General features: G+C 39.2%; 1 long non-coding RNA gene across 1 annotated transcript in view; it reads right to left on the bottom strand.

Annotated features, from left to right (window-relative positions):
• Positions 1-14840, bottom strand: part of LOC104909466 (uncharacterized) — a 33164-nt gene that overhangs the window by 12290 nt on the left and 6034 nt on the right. The window contains exons 2-3 of the long non-coding RNA XR_014881778.1: positions 9204-9264; positions 5017-5064 (exon numbers count right to left, since the gene is read on the bottom strand). This is a non-coding gene — a long non-coding RNA (uncharacterized LOC104909466). The remainder of the gene's footprint in view (positions 1-5016; positions 5065-9203; positions 9265-14840) is intronic.

The following is a 14840-nucleotide window of genomic DNA, read 5'->3' as shown; positions in this document are numbered from 1 at the left end:
TTGCCCATTAATCTGGTAATGTAGAACAAATCTGTTTTGTACATTCTAAGAAGTATATCTGTCTGTGGTCATGGACTAAACAATACTCCAGTATAAATCCATAAAGAGCAACCATATACTCTTCTGGATCTGATTGGGTTACTTTTTCTCCTTTTGTTTTTCATATTTTTTAATACAGTGATACCCCATGTTTCACATTTTCAGTGCTTGAAGGCCTTTGCTGCAGAGACTCATTATATATGGATGGGCATAGTCTCCATTTATCATGGTGATGCAGGGCAAGTGAATCAGAAAGTAAGGTGTTTCCTAATAGTGTTTATGGTTAGCAGGAAATGCTGTGCTGAATGAATTATGTTATGATAAAGCCTTATAAACATTATTACATAAATACAGCCTTTAATCACTTAGCTGGTTAATAACACTATCGTTTTGGTTTCGTACAGTAATTCAATTAAATGGAATAAAACTGCGATTGAAGGAACGTTACAATTCCTCTTCTGCCAATGCTTACTTCTCATTTCTTTAACAGTTAGCAGTATCACAATTCTGTATTACAGGCCTTGAGAGGCACAGAGGGCAGACAACAGGAATTGTTCAGGGATCCTCTTCATCTTTGCCAGAGCCCTTGTGATTCTTATCATTCCTGTTTTCATTCATGTCAGCCTTGGGATGTTTCGTTTCCAGCTCAGGAGTAGTTTTAAGATGCTGGCTCTCTTTATGTTGGCTGATCTGTAACACTTTGGATGTAGGCATGGAGATAAAAAAAATAGAGGGCATGATTCATTTCACACTCATTCTGGTATAAAAGACAGCCAAAGTAAATGGAATTAGACTGAAATAAGACTCAGACCAGTTTCAGACTCCAATTACAGCAGTGGGATAGGTCTGTGGTTCTTCATTTCCTCACAGGGAAGAGTGGAAATTAAAAATGTTAGCAAGGTCTTTTTCCTTCTGCAAAGAACATATTTGAAATACTAAGGGAGTACTGGCACAGCAGAAAAGGCTCTGGCAGTTACAGCTGGCCACAGATTACCCTCAGGCAATGGTCACACTGTTGGGTAACTCAGGTCAGCAGGAACCCATGAGGACATCCTGTCCTGTTATATGGCTGCAGAAACTGAAAGTTTATTTCTACTGATCTAATAGGATTTATCCAAAATCTCTGCATATGTATAAACATGCAAAAATATGTACTAACAAATCATGGCAACCAGTTAGCAGTTAAAAATAGGAGCAATTGCAGACATTTAATTATTTAAATTGTGATAATCCATAAAAAGAAGATATCCCCAAAGATTTCTCCTGTTTAAGGTTATGCACATAAAATTACCTTATTATGAAACACAATTATGGTACCCTCAGGGCTTTTGTGTAGTTTTTACAACCAACTTCACAAAGGATTGGTGAAGTGCAGGAAATAATCCAACACTTTGTATTAATTTTATATCAGTATCAATTTAAATAAATACAAAACTACCTAAATATGATTGTCATACTGTAAATGCTTGAACTTATCATAATAATAACTTTTATGAAATGGTACATAGGATTACATGTAGTGACAATTAAATCTTCCTCTCTGTGGAAGTGATCCTCTAAAGGTGAGGAAATCTTACTTTTCATAAAGCTATCTAGTATGATAGCAATAACCAAATGTTGTCACTTGGAAGTAGTTCTTTCAAATTTCATCCTTTTAGTATGTAAAGTTGTGAATATTTATTCTCATGCACATCTCTTATGTTGTCTACAATGAATTTCCTCTGTCATTTAATCATCCTGGGACCATAAAGTGGCTGTAACTAGACATAACTGCTTATGCTATGCTAATCTGCATGAGATCCTTAAGAAGAAAATTAATTGAACATCCTATGGTCTATGCAGTTCTGCAGTGTATGCTGAATTTCCATAGGCAGATACTATAGCCTAAGAGCCAGCTCCTCCTCCTCAGTTTCTCAGCCAGTAAAATCACAAAGGATGTAAGGAAATGAATTTATTATCTCCAGCAGCCTCAAGGACTGGTGAGCACATGTGCATCCCTAGTGTGATGCAAGAGCAATGATTTACAGAGCAGCTTCATACGGGTTTTGATACTGGAGACAGGAAGAGAAGGGAGATGTGCACAGGCCGTACTAGGGACATGAGCTGCTGCAGACTATCCTTGGCAACTGGAAGACACACTGAGAAGATGAGGAGAACCATCCAGCACCATCTCTCACCATTTCTCTCTGCCCACACAACCTCCACAGAAGGGGCATTATGGTTTATTCATGAGAGGGCTTCTTACCATGTTTCATTAAATATCAGTTCTGCTACATAGACAGTTTCTGCTTGATCTGAACATGTACCTACATAGTGTTCTTTTGTCTATGCTAACACCCCAAATGCTGTCAGTGATACAGCTATTATGTGTATTAATTCAAAAAGCATGTACTGAACAAATACCTTGTTATCAACAGGGCAAAACACAACGGGTTCAGCCCCACAAACTTGTGCTCACTCTTGCTTTAATCCATCAAAGAACATACTTGTTCAATTTCAAGAGCACAACGGAATTTCAGTAGGACAATTCAAACGCTTCCAATTTAGCACAGCTTGAATTTGTTTACCGAATCAGGGACAGAAGGTTAAGGTACTTGCAGGAAAGGAACCCCTAATGCTCACGTTCTTTCCTTTCTAGTTAGCTGCCCTAGATATTGTGATGTCAATTATCACGCACTTGAAGAGAACATCTTTGTTCGAAAGCTCAAACTGAACTGGCGACTTCAGGTCTGGTGTGAAAAGCATGTCCTTTTGGCAGGCCTGTGTGCCACCTTTTAAGAACCACACCTCTCATCCTCAGAAAACTGGTCAAATTACCAGCTGAGCAAAGATCAAGGCTGAGCCACCATCTCTGTCCTGCTGAAAAGATTACTTCATCTTTTAAGTGTGTCATGCAAGCTGCTTTCACTATGAGCTAATTTAAATTTCTTATGGCTTGGCTAAGATTAGCTCACATAGTGACATTTAAATTTCATTTGCTCACAGTAATTTTGTTGTGCAGAATGTTGCAGATAACAGAGAAACAGCAGATTATGTAAATAGCCATTTATAAACACAGCAGCTTTTTTTCAATCCATTGTTCTGAACATCCTACCCAAATTGCCTTGTGCATGTTCCTCATTTTAAATGTGTGTCTGCGATCAGACACTGTGCTTCAACAAACATTTTGAAGTTTCACTCATCTGTCTTTCACTCATCAAAGTATGTCTGTTAAATTAAAAACACAGTTAAGAGCCAGTTATTTCATCAAACAACAATAACAATAAAAATTCCTGCAAAAAGGGCAAAAGATATAAACTAACCATCTGCTATAAGCAGTAGCAGCACTCAAAAGCGTAAGGAAGAAATGGTAATATTTGAAGTGAGATTGCTAGACATGTCCCACAAAGCTGTATTAGTTTATCGTATTTTTCATTACGATATTTACTCAAGAACTTCTTTACTGTTAGAGTGATGGAGGGCACAGGCTGCCCCCAGAGGTTCTGGGGTCTCCTTTTCTGGAGATATTAAAGATTTGCCTGGACGCTTTCCTGTGTGACCTGCTGTAGGGAACCTGCTTTAGCAGGAGTTTGAACTAGAAGGAACTGGGGGTGTTTAGTTTGGGGAAAAGGAGGCTGAGGGGAGAGCTTATTGCTCCCTTCAAATATCTGAAAGGTGCTTACAGCAAGAGTAGGTTTGGTTTCTTCTCACTGGTGACAGGTGACAGGACGAGGGGAAATGGTATCAAGTTGCACCAGGGTAAGTTTAGGTTGGATATCAGGAAACAGTTTTTTACAGAAAGTGTTGTTAAGCACTGCAATAGGCTCCCCAGGGAGGTGGCTGAGTCACCATCCCTGGATGTGTTTGAAAAACATTTGGATGTGGTGCTCAGGGAAATGATTTAGCTGCGGGTTGTTAGGGTAGTCTGGTTAGGTTGTGGTTGGACTTGATGATCTTTTAGGTCTTTTCCAGCCTGAGTGATTCTATGATTCTATGATTCTATGATCTCCAGATGTCCCTTCCAACCCCTGCAGTTCTGTGATTCTGTGATTTGGAAGCCTTTTCAAACTACGGCAGTGAGCGCTTGGGAGAGATGGTTAAGTTAAATATTCATACAAATCTTAACATTCAGCTTTGCATCTTTTTATCTGCCACTGTTTCCTCTAAGGACATTGCTTTAACACAGAGTAAAGGGGCTGACCTGTTCAGGTTCCGTTGGTGCTCTTGCTACCAAAGGCGGAGCTTTTCAAATCCTGCTTGAAAGAAGAACCCATGGAGGAGTCACTAAGTGTGATTTCTGTTTTACTAATAAAATTCAAAATGAAAAATAATAACGTAGAAGAGAAAGGAAAGAACAAAATGGTTTTGCTGAAAAGGAGTAACAAAATTTGGAAAGAAATTCATTTCTCAGGAGGCAGTGAGGCATTGGCACAGCTGCCCAGATAAGCTGTTGATGCCTCGTCCCTGCAGGTATTTGAGGCCAGGCTGGATGGGGCCCTGGGCAGCCTGAGCTGAGGGGTGGCAACCTGCCCACAGCCAATGGGTTGGAGTTGAGTGGGCTTGAGGTCCCTTCCAATTCAAACCATTCTCTGGCTCTGTGATTCCATGGAGTTGAAAGACAAACAGCAATCCTTAGTGCTGTACGTCAGAGAGAAAGCCTGAAGAAAAGCAGCACTTTCTGTTGTGTTCACTGAGGGTAAGAAAAGAGGCTGAACTAAGTCTCGTTCCTCTAGGAGCACTGATGATAGTTTAAGTGAATATGGCTTGTGGGAATGCTGAGTGAATGAATGCCCTTCAGCAGCAGCAGGTGAAACCAGCCTTGCCAAGTATGATAGCATATTTCCTCCAGGAGCTGCACCCACTTTGCTGCCAGCTGGTTGTCCATTGCCTCAAGCTCCTGCTACACTCTCCGCTCTTTGCATTGCTACATTCTGTGTCTTCCCTTTGCAGACTATTTTGCAGAAATAACAAGGTCCAACAGAAACCAGAAGGAACTACCTTTCATATCGATGGCATATGGCTGGCCTCCATGGGGTCAGTTGGTGCCTGGTGTAGAGAAAATATGATAAACCTGAGTGGTCCAGCAATAAGAGAAGTAGTTGAAAAGTCTAAGAGAAAAACCTGTCCTAAATGATATGAAAATATATATTGCATAAATACACGGCAGTACAAAACTAGAGAAACAAGGTTGCACTGAATGCAATGAATGCAATGAATAATTATTCACTCTAATTACACATAATTAGAGTGAAGTTATTTAAACTCAATGATCTTTGATACATGTATAAATATTCCCATAGGCATTAAAATCTTTTACATAAAGGTTATATGAATCTATTATTAATGTAGTTGTAGAGTATTTTTATAATCAGATTTTCATATCGTTTATTAATAAAGACCATATTAATATGTAGAAAAATGTAAGTACATGTCATATTCATCCATTTTTCAAAGTAACATCTACGTGTTTTCATTATAGCTCAGGTGTAAATAAACAGTTTCTAAAATATTTTATTAGATATGTAATTTATATTTGTGTTAGAGGTAACAGAACAGTACAAAGAGTTTGACAGCCGGTGCCGAGCAGCAAAGTTCAGCTATGCATAAAATTGTGAAGCTGTGTTGTGCAGCTGTATACTTAAGATAGACCAACTAGTATGTCATCATATTCTAGGAAAGAAAAAAAAAAAAGAATTTTAAATTGTAATTTATTGACTGTAAATATCCACTTGACATGGATCTGATATGCATGACTAAAGAATAAAACATGAAAATGAAGAAAAAGGGATGGAGTTAGTGTGAAAGGCATTTAATTTAATCTGACATCCATGGATGGAGCACAAAAAGCATTTCAACAGCAGTACTAGATGCTACCTCCATATTTCATTTATTTGCACAATAGGTGACTTTCAGCCATAACCATGACTTATGCCTGCTCTAATACCATGACTCTGTGAAATGTATCAGTCAAATCTCAAGGAAGCATATACTCTTAGCATAAATGTTGGGATCTGTTTGGACCCTGCAATTGCTGTATGCAAAGCATGGTCTGCCTCACGGTCTGCTTCTCTTATGGGATGAGCAGAGAGGATGGAAGTTGAGACAGAAGCAATTTTTGCTTTTCACCTCCAAGACAGGGAGAGGAGAGTGTTCCTTCCTCAGAGACTTTGGAAGCCTTCATCAGGCTGATGAAGGAAGAGGAGGGGATAGCATCATGAAAAAACCTGGCCACTCAGACATGAAGTGGGTCAGCAAGGACTAGTAAAAAGGCACTGCTGTAAATGGGATCTTCTCCCTCTTTCTTCCATAATATGAAAGAGATACAAGGATGTTTTAGATTGTCTGCTTCTCAGCAGCAGGAACGTCTTGAGGGACTTCAGAGAGAGGTGAACTCTGAAGATAACCAGAAAGGAGGTTTCAGGAGTAGAAACAAACACATTTGGAGAATAGAGGGATGAGATAGATAAAGGCCTGTGTGCTGTGCCTGCAGCTTTTGTATCTTGACCAGTATCTGACCTACCCCTTGTTGCTGCGGAGACGGTGCCCACGCTTGGTTGAAAAGGAGCACGTAAGCAGATGTACCTGTTTTGGCCTTTTTTTTTTAAGAGCAACCAAAGGAGATAAACCAGTGCTAGGTGTGATTAGGAGGCTGGTTCATGGCCCTGCTGAGACCACCTGTTAATGTCCATTACAGTCATGAGATGGCTATGACTTTGAGCTATTTTAAGAGCAATAACATGCTTTCAGTTTTGATCTCATGGCCCCCCAGTTTCTGAATAATCACTTCCCAGAATTTAATTTGTCATATTACTTCAGAAAGGTGTAGAGTTCATGATGAATTGCACTCATTTAATTAAAGGACTGAAATAAATTTCTCGCCATGGTGCTATTTCCTATTACCATTTTCAGAAAATAATAAAACAACGTTCAAAAAGTGTAAAAAAAAATAAAAATAAAAAAAGAGCCCAAAACAATCAGAAAGATATTACCATAATTTAGTTCCCAGACTTTTCAAAATTTATGTAATCTGAGATATGATGTTGAAACTGCAAAGTATTTTCTCTTTTGATAGAAACAGAGAGAAAACAGGTTGAATGCTATACTCAATATTACAAGCACATAGAAAATTACATATGGAGAGACCCTCAGCATTTTACATTCAGTCCTGTGATTTTGTTAGGCTGTTAAATAATTAAGTGTGTATGTATACCGACCAAAAAGATTTTTACATCAAAAAAGTTCTATAGCTCTTTCCATACACACTTGTTGGCTCTTCAAAATTTGATCGTTTTTCCTCCCACATGTTAAGAGAAAAATTAGATCCAGCTTCTCTGGAGCAACATGGAAAAACTCTTTCTCTCTTTACCTTGAAACTTCTTCAGTCTTCCTCTCCCTTCCTTCCTTTCCAAGTCTATTTCAGAGAGTACGTTTCAGGGGACATAACAACTCAGTTTGGAGACTTAAATTAGGAGTTGGTAGCCTACATGTTTCTCACCAAGAGAAACATGAGGGCAATGGAAATCTCTAAACAAGGTTGCAGTTAGACTCCTGAATCATTTGGTTACCTCATTAGTTAACCTAAGTCTGAGCTGGGCTCTGTAAGAGCTCTACCCTGATGACTCTTTTACTCTGACCTACACCTGAATACAAAATTATGTGAAGACTTACAGAGCAAGCTTTCAATTCTATTATTGCCTTTAATGTTTCTAATTTATAGTTTACAGGCAGGTTTTCTGTTCATGCTATGTGTACAGTAGGAGTTAAACAAAGAATAACCAGAAGCATAATGCAATTTAGCACTTTAAAATTTCCTTTTCATCTAAACAAAAATGAGCCAAATCTTTAAATATTACCACTAATGACTTTCCTGTAATCTGTGTCTGCATCATTTTATGTTTCAGTTTCACCAAAGTAAACAGTTTTCTTATTTCCTAGCATTATCATTTCCGAAAATATGTGCTGGGGCATCAGAATACTTACAGAGTAGGATCTGTCATTAGTAGAATAATTATTCTGATGATATTTTGCAACACTTCTATCTCTAGACTATGTATATCAGTAACTCTGCTAAGCTTGGTGAACTTTACTCAGCAATTCGTATTTTCAGTGATAGAGGCAGTGATCAAGTAATCTAACCTCTTGACCTGGCAGAACATATAAAAATGCACTTGTATGCATTATTTTCCACTTTTGCTACAGTGTGCCTTCTAGAAAGAGTTATAATTCTGATGCAAGGGTTTCATATAAAGGAAAATCCAGTGCATACCTTGAAGTGCTGTACCACTGGTTAAACAGAAAGTCTTTCTCACAGTAACTTTTTATTTTTGAAATGGAATGCATTTTGTCCCTCAGAAGGTATAAATTCATGTTTGTTGGATAAACCTGCATTTCTTTTCAGTTGATTTTTGTACAGCTGATGTGTCAGCTCTCAAGCTGGAGTAGTGTCATAAATTTTAGTAAAAAGAAAAAAATTAGAGAAGTTACTTGAGGGTTTGGGCCAATTTTATTTAGCTCTATTGACCTACAATAATTCTTTCTACATTAAGGAATCTTTCAAAATTAAAAACCCTTTCTAATTGTAAATGTTTCCTGGATGGTTACCACAGAGGAGCCTGAACTCTGGACTCACTCTCCCATTCTACACCAATGTTGGACAGCTTCCCAGCACTACAAACAGAATTATCAGTGTTGTGTTCATTTGTACTGGATGAACTGGTTGCTTACACTTAAGCACAGCTTAAGTGCCACCTTCTGATAGAACACCATTACTCCTTGGTGCCCTATAAGAGCATGGTCCAAGACCAGTCTCTGGAATGTGGATTTTGCCTCTGCAGTCCCATTTTCTGCAGTGAACTGGAGGTCACAATGTGTTAAGTAAGCAAAAAAAGGCTGACATCTTTGACAGGAATCTTTGTTAGGAATAATTGCCAAATTTTCTGATTCTTTCTACTCACAGGGTGCTAAGCTCCCTGTTCTTTCAAGTAACCATTGAAGAAAAGATACAGTGGCAGTATCTTGCCACTTTCTATGCCCACTTCATCTTGTTTCTGGAATTAAGGTTCTGCTCTTTCCAGAGTATCTTTCACTAGAAATATGGGGTTTTTTGCTAGTTGAATTCAGTGATGAATTTTACAAATTTGAGCTTATCTATGTGGTTTATCATACTGTATATAAAAGCTACTTACTTGTATGGTCTCTGTTGCCACAGTGTTGTCAGCAGAAAAAATTAGGATAGAAGTTCTTCTACTGTTGGGAACATAGAATAATGCAGAAATCACAATAAAACCCTTCTCATTTTCTCTGAAATGTACTCATTCTTTATTGCTGACTAAAGGAATGACAATTCTCTCTTGTCCTCTGAGTAAGCAGCTAGGACTCTGAATGCTGAATGGATTACTTAGATTTGAAAGAGACTTCAGTGAATAAAAAGGTATTGAAGCACAGCTTGATGTGACTCCAGGCCAAAAAGAGAGGGAGAATATGATTGCCATATGAGTATTCAGAGTTATATGACCCCTTAGGCAGTGCTAATAGGAAAGAAAATGGGTAGAGCTCTTCTTGTGTATCTCTTGCAGAATAAAAACGCAAAGGCAGTGAAGCACCTCTCACACACTGTCAGTTAAAGAATTAAGAGCAGAAATGCTGCTTGCAATACTGAGCTATTTAATCTAGTTTAACCTCACTGAATCCACTGGTGTCAATGTACTACAACTGTTGGGACCACAATATCTTCCTTTCTCCCCAGTCTCATTATTGTTTAAGAGAGATGTGGTGGGAGGAAGTAGGAAGTGAAACAATCCTGTTTACACGCTTACTACGTGACACAACTGCTGCTGCACAAGGTTGCTGGCTGCTGCAAAGATTGCCACCATATTGTTTTCAGTATCAGTTTCAGAGGTTTCTTCTCTCTCACTGCAAGCATTTCAAAATTAATTTGCAAAAAAAAAAGCAGTAGAGCTCCATACTCTGAATCTAGTTAAGAAACTTGCAATAAGATTAGAAATGTGATAAGAAAGGGATGATTTTGTGTGTGTATTTCTCTAGCCTGTTTCTTTTATTCCAGTTTTATTTTAAATGATTAATTTATATTATATGAAATGGCTCATTCTCTTCTTCAGTGCAAGAATGGACCATGTGAATATCAAGTTTCCTGCTATTGGGACTATGGTTCCCTGAGGGTCTTCATCTGCCAATAATCTTAATTACAGTTTATTGTAATTGACATCTTATCTATTTCGTCTGCTTCATTCCAGTTAGAAAATTCAAACCCCTGACAAGCTAGCTCTAGTATTTGGTGAATGTGATAATTAAGCAGGAATTGGCAACTACTTCATAGACAAATTCTGTTTTGCTTTTAATTAAAACTGCATTTAAGCTATTGGTGAGGCATAAAAATAAGTCTTCATTGTAACTAGACTTTGTATTGGGGATTATGCAGCAAGATGATGGTAGCAGGGGGCCTCAGCAGTGACCTCTGTGAGCAGAGCCCTGCAGTGCCTCGTGTCAGAGTGGAGCAGGCCCAACTGCTCCAGCAGGGCCCTGCTGGTGCCAGAAAGCAACTGCTGCACAGCTGAGAGAAAGGGGAGAAACAAGAGAGCAGTGGCCCTGCGGGCACCGAGCTCAGGGCAGGAGGAGGGCAGAAGGTGCTCCAGCAGCTCCATGCAGCCCAGGACAGGCCCACGGAGGAGCAGGCCGTCTCATGCAGCCCACGGGCACCAGATCCGTGATGGTAGTTGTTGCATGATCACCTTGTCCTCATCTCAACCCATAAGCTTTTTTTACCAACAAATTTTGTCCCCATGCCTTTCTGAGGAGGAAGAGTGAGAGCAGCGTGGGGTGCTGGGCTGCCTACTGGTGTGAAACCACCACAGCCATAAAGCTGTGCCCCCTGTATGCAGCTGGTGTATACAGATGCCAGCAGAAAGTAGGCTTTCTCTGCTGATTTACATCAATCAGATGAAAATGAGATTCAATGATCTTTTTCTCAGTTCTTTCCAAAAAACTGTCTTCTTCCTGAAAAACTCCATGGGAATAAAAACATTCTGCCCTTGGTTTAGCCAAATTCTAGAGAAATCATGGAGGAAAAACAATGAGAAGGTGTCCTTGCAAAATAATATTTGAAATAAAAAAGGAAGGATAGGGGGTCCCTGCAAAACAAGATGAAGAAAAAGCTGAGAAGAAGAGTTTTAAGGATCTGGTTAAACAAATCTATCTTGCAAGTATATGGCAGGAGATGCTGGCTTAGCACCTGTGTGTAAATCTTGTTTGCTGGACGGAGCAAAGAGCGATAGACTTTACAGGATACAAAGATAGTTGTAGTTGGACAAAACAACAAACTCTGAATCCAGATTACAAAGTATGTCTAAACAAAGGAAACGAAACAGGGATGAACTGGTAGGCAAATCAAGATGAATGTGAACCCTGAGTAGGCCAGCAAATGGGGAAAGGAGGAAGGGTTCACCATCAAGGGACAAAGGAGCAGCTGTGTCCCCCAGTACTTCGAGTGACCCCACAGTATGGCCCAGTGGACTCTCCCTTTATTCAAAAGCCTCTCCTCTGTCTTTTTTTGGGATAAAGATGATAGAACAAGCTTATTGGAGCATACATTTTCCTAAAAAATAGTTATATTTTAACCCTTTCAATCTAAAATTGATAGACTGTAGACCACTTAACAATAACAAAATGGCCACATTTTAAAGAGAAAAACAATTTGGAACAAAAGCACTAATTATTAGCAACTGTAGTTTTTCTGATGAAATTTTGACCAACACTCACTTCTGAATTTTTATGAGATGTTATGATTTTTTGGGGGGAAAAAAGAAGAGTAGTTGGTTGTTCTCCTTCATAATTGTGTAGAACAGATTCTTACCCACCTCAGAAGGTTTGTAGAAGAGTCCTTTTTTCCCTCCCGAAGTTCCTACCCAGCAAGTTCTACCTTGGCTGCTTTCTGAGCTAGGAAGATCTACTGTCTTGCCTTGACAGTGTTTTAGGATCTGGGGGTACAAAGTAAAGCAGTACTAGAAAACTTTGGATTTAGTTATTGAGCTAAACGAACATCTCTTGAGGCACAGATCATAGCATGTCTCTCTGTGCTGCTGCCTACTCTCGTTCTCTTCCGCTTCTGTGAATATCACCCCTGGTAAACTTTCTGTTGCAGTGAAATATTTATGCCATTTCAAAACCCTATAGTCTAGAAGAGAAAGTGAACAGCGCCTTATCTGTCTGTGAGTTTTAGATGATATACCTTTTAAATTAATGACACCTCGGTTGTGCCAGGTTCTTCTCAGTTGAGCCTTTGTGCCAATCATTTGGAGCACCATGCTGACTATTGATCTATCACTCCACTTCACTGTAAATTCACATGAACTAGCACTGAAAATAAAGTTCAGAAAGTACTCTTTTATATTGCATAGTAGATATTTGTACAGAACCAAAGCAAAGGAAAAGGTGTTTCACCTCATGCCTGCTTAGACCAGAAGTCCTTGAATAGGGATATTGTAGAAGCTGAAGTTTGACACGGCTTAACAGTGAATCTGTGTTGGTTCAGGAAGAAAAGTTCTATAAACGTTCTGCATGAAGAGAAGTTGTCTTTAGTGAACTAGAAAACTACTTTTCCTCTATTGAAGTTTGGGAGGCTATTTGCTTATTTTATTGTATAGTTTTTGCTAGGCTTCTGCTTTCAGTAAACAAATGCAGATAACCAACATCCTATTGGATGCCTGATCACTTGGGAAGATAATATGACTGTAAACATCTCCCCTTCCTCTTCATTTCTTTAAGCTGGGCATGACCTTATACAATATGCGATTTCCTTTGAGTCAGCAGTGTTCCTCCCCAACTTCTTATTCATCTCCAGCCTCCTTACTGGGGATAAGGGCAGAGGGAGAAACAGAGGAGGCCTTGATGCTGTCCAAATACTATTCGGCAGTGGCCAGAATGCTGATGTGTTATTAACACTATTTTATCCGCAACACTGTACAGAGTGCTGTCGATAAAATTAATTCCTTCCCAGCCTGACCTACTGCACCCTAAAATGTTAACAATTCAAGATTACCATTTAGATTATATTTTGATTACATTAGATTTATATTATTTTAGATCTTTTTCATAAGAGGGAAGCTTGTGTTGAGCATTTTCAATCCAAACTCCTGTTCTAGCCTAAGGACATTCTTAACTCCTGTTCTAGCCTAAGGACACTCTTAGCTCCTGTTCCAGAATGAGATGATCTTAAAGGTTACTTCCAACCCAATCCATTCTGTGATTCTACCATTCTATGAGGTGCATCATCCAGCATCAGTATCAGTCTTTCAAGATTACACTGAACATCTGCCACAGTGCTGGTGCAGGTTATTCTCTGTGCAATCGCAACATCCTCCATGCTGTGATGAAGTTGTGGTAAATTACTGCACCAAAATGACTTCGAGTTATTCTGTGGTAATTTGTACTGATGCTACAGCAACAGTTGAAATCCCAGAAATGCCTGAAGGAAATGAACGAAAATGAGAAATACACAACTTGGAGGTAGATGTTAAAAGAAGATTCAACCGCAGCCAATTTCTGTTGTTACTCCAAGTAGGGATAGATTTTGCTTCTTTCCTCAGAAGGGATGGTTGCTTTTCTTCAGGAGGGGTAGAGTAGAGAAAAGCAGCAGTATTTCAGGAAGATGTTAAGGGAATTGCAAACTTGTGTTTAAGAGAAGATTAAGTTTAATCTTCAAGCATACTGACTAATGGAAAGTAAAGGTTGAGGTGAAAAAAATGCCTCATAACAGTTCAGGAAGTAGAGGGACTTTTGTCTCGACATGTTTAGATATATTACTCATGTACTACTTCTATAATATGTGTATGCTTGTATATTCATCGTATTGAACTGTACTAAGAAAATCAAATGGCATGAGAAAATATCGAGGGTGGTCTGTATCTGAGATGAAGGTCAGCAGGTTGGCTCTTGCCCAGGTTGTGCAACAGGCTGGAGACCAAGGCCAAAGTCAGGGAGAGGAGCGAGCTCCTTCTGTCCTGTGGAGTCTGGCTTGGTCTACTGAAAAATGGAGACCAGATAAGCCCTCAGGGATAAAGTGTAACATCCCTTCTTACTTCTATTTTTTGTGTTGACATTTCTGAGAATTACTGCAAGTAACAGTTGTTTTGCATGTAAATGCTTTGTCCTGCAATCTGATTCAAAGATGCTTTTGGTGCTAGCTTGAAGAGGCAGGCAAAATAAAAGAGGGTCAGCGAGGCAGGGCACAGCAGTCTTTTCAAATGGGAAAATTCTTGCTAGTTTCCACAAATGAAAAACATAGGCTCTGTAACCATAGAAACACGATGGGCCAAGGATAACTCTGAACTTCTGATGAATTTCTTTTGTTTGGTATAAAACCCTGTTTGGAGGAAGAGATGTAACATAGATAAGGAGAATAACAGTGCTTTGCTGTCTGTACTTCCTTCCTGTTAGTTCTTGGAATACTTTCGAGAGCTATTATTATTCTATTTTACAGCGCAGGAAACAGGGTCTCAGAGAAACAACACCAGTTTTGCCAAGGCACATTGCCGGAATAAAACCCAAGTCTTTTCAGGTTAACCAGAGTTGAATTAATAGAAGAAATGAAAGTGCTTGCAGGTAGTTTGTGGGTTTTCTACCAAGTAACGTAGCACATGACATATGCTCCTAAAAGAAAGATGCTGCACTCTTGCTCGTTGACTATGTCTATAAAACAACAGATGTACTCACAGATATCTGAAATCGACTTCTGATCGATCCAAACTCTGGGGTGGTGTTTCGATTTTGTGTCCAAAATATAGGCTTCAGTCTGTGCCTCAGTGGAT

Source organism: Meleagris gallopavo, chromosome 1 (assembly GCF_905368555.1).
Source record: "Meleagris gallopavo chromosome 1, MGAL_WU_HG_1.1, whole genome shotgun sequence".
Lineage (NCBI taxonomy): Eukaryota > Metazoa > Chordata > Aves > Galliformes > Phasianidae > Meleagris > Meleagris gallopavo.
The sequence above is the reverse complement of the archived record's forward strand: the minus strand, read 5'-3'. Positions and strand labels throughout refer to the sequence as shown.